Source organism: Mustela nivalis, assembly GCF_964662115.1.
Source record: "Mustela nivalis genome assembly, chromosome: 17".
NCBI lineage: Eukaryota > Metazoa > Chordata > Mammalia > Carnivora > Mustelidae > Mustela > Mustela nivalis.
Window position 1 is genome coordinate 11759623 of NC_139036.1, and position 2898 is coordinate 11762520.

Sequence of the window (2898 nt, forward strand, 5' to 3'; positions counted from 1 at the left end):
TTTTATTTACTTTTAATTAATTTAAATCACCACACATGGCTAGTGGCAGTAAGAAATGATATTGGACAGCACAGGCCAGGCCTCTCCCTGTCCTTCAGGCCCTTGACTTTCTACCCTCTTCCCCAGCTAAGAATCACCCTTTAGATTTTACAAGAAGGGAACTCCTTCTTTTTCCCTCCCTTTGTTCTCCAGTCCTACCTGCTTTTGCACCTCCTGCCCCTTTCCTTCCTGAATGATCAAAGGATTCCTCCTTTGTATCCAACCCTTCTATCTGGCCCAGAAGCCTCCTAGCTTTTGCCTAGCCTTCTGCATTTGCTCCTCTCTTCTGCCTCCTCCTGGCCCTTGTTCCTCTGCAGCTCTTCCTGCTCTACCTTCCTGTCCCCATTCCAGAAAGACCTACACTTCTATACTTCCCTCTGCATCCCACCCTCTGCAGCTGGCTGCCAGCCCCCACCGCCAGTTCTCCTAAATGCCCTTGTCAGGTTTACCAACAGTGTCCTTGCTGCCAAATCCAAGCAGACACTTCAGCCCATATCCTGCTTGGCCTGTCGGCCTCTGACATTGTTGACCAAGCCCTCCTTTGTTGAAAGATTTCCTTCCAACAGCTCCTAGAACCCACCCTCTCCTGATTTTCCAGCCAGACCAGTATATACGGAAAAGAGTTTTCAACTGCAGCTCTGCCAAGGGTCACTGTATGTCCGTAGGCAAGTTGCTTAACTCTTCAAGCTTTTTGAGGAGTCAGGGATAATAACAGCCTCTACTCAGGTTGGGAGAAGATAAGATACGTATATGTAAAGTGCCTGGCATACCAGTAGCACTCTGCCTCTTCATTCAGCCTCCCTTTCAATGGTGGAGTCAGCTGGTTGTCCCCGGGTATCTATCCTCTCTGTAGTGATGTAACCCTTGGTTCTTCACGGGGTATGGGGCCGCCTAGCATGGAAACTGCATTTCCCAGCCTCTTCTCCCTGCTGGGTCTGACCATGTGACTAAGTTTTAGCTAATGGGATATATGTGGAAGTATCATGTGACACCTTTTGGGAACTTTCCTTAAAGGAGAGCTGCTGTGGATCCTTTGCCCTCTTCTTCATCCTTGTCTTTATCCACTGCCTGGAATGCATATGTGATGGTTGGAGCTCTAGCCACCACCTTGAACCATGAAGACAAGAGTCACACCCAGAGGTTGCTGGTGTAGTAAGTGGAAAGAGCCACCTCTGGAAGGTCCTTGTGGAGCAGAGCTGACCTACTTACCTTGGGTTGTATTCTCTGAAGCTCTTATGTAGAATTTCTGTTACCTGAGTCAAAATTGATCCTATTTGATACAGAAATCTTTCCACCTTAAAAGCAAGTGTTCTGTCCTTGGCCTCCGCTTTAGTTGCTCTGAGTTATTTCACCCTTTCCCATGGCTACACTTATAATTATGGGTCTTTTCTGACAACTTCCAAAACTGCCTTTCTGGCCCAGCCCTCTTTCCTGAACTCTAATCCCACATATCCAACCCGAGTGCCGTATCTAATTATTCATTAGACAAACATCTTTTGAGCACCTACATGCTCATGTTGTGTCAGACTGCATGTTGGGTGCATTAGACACAGACTCTGTCCAGAGGGGGAACACACAGGTAAACGGATGCTAAGTACATGGAAATCCCTAGGAGGAGCTATTAACCCATGCTGGGCACTGAGGACATCATAGGGAAGGACTCCTGGCAGAGGGACATTGAATCAAAACTTGAAAAGAGTTAGACAGGTAAGGTGGTTAGGACTGAGATCATGGAGGGCTTGTTCGGACCTATTCTCAGGGTACTGGTGAGCCACAGAAAATTCCTAAGCAGGAGCTGACTTAGTTAGACTTGGGTTTCTGAAAGATTGCTCTGGCTTAAAAACAACAACAACAAAAACATTGCTCTGGCTGCCAAGTGGAGAAAGGCCAGTAGGAGGAGTGAGACTGGATGGGGATGGGAGGCCGGTGAAGAGGCTGCGGCAATCAGTCAAGGTACACAATGATGGTGGCCGGAGCTAAGAGAGAGGAGAGAGCTGGAGAGAAATGAATGGATTCCAGCGATATTTAAGAGCCAGCATGAGCAGGGCTGGTTGTGGCTAGAGTGACTCCTCATTTTCTGGCCTCAGACTAGTTTTCTGGTCCCAGAGAGGGACACAAGAGGCCAGGTTTGGGGAATGATATGGAACTCTGTTTTGGGCAAGTGGTGGGGTGAGGTGCCAAAGGGTTCACAAGTGAGCTTAGCATAATTGAACCCAGAGTTGGTGAGGGATCCAGAGAAGAGGTACGGGGATGGGCACAGTCCCCAGGAACTGCCACCGTGAAGGTCAAGATGTTCTGACCTCTGTCCCAGCAGGCCATTCCTGCTCCCTGTTTCATAGAGCTCTTCCCCAAACATGAATCCTACTATGACCCCAGCACTCTGTGATAAACCCCTTCCTCTTTCCCCTACCCCGCCCCCCGCCCTCGCCCCCCTCAGCAAAAGGCTAAACTCCCGAGTCTACCATTCCTGGCCTTTCTCCCTGGCGCTCAGCCTCGGCCTCATCCTAGCCGAGGATCTCACTCCCCCACCCTCCTCGCAGGCACCGCGTATCTCCACCCCCACCCCCCAAACCCTCACCCACGTTGCGCCCTTGCCCCAGCCAGGCCCAGATGGAAGGAGACAAAGGGTTTTGGAGAGTAAGCACTCTCCAGCTCAGGCTAAAAGGCCCAGGCCGAGGGTTGGAGGCATTTGGGGGGAGCTCAGGTAGCTTTCTAATTGGGGCGTCGGGGGCGTGACAAAGTCCAGACCCGCCACAGCCGGAGGGGCCCCTCCTGAGCCACAGCCCGCCGCGGCCCCTCCCCTCCAGGAGCCGGCGGGAGTGCTAGGCACTGATTGGGCGGCGTCGCGGGCCGCGCAGC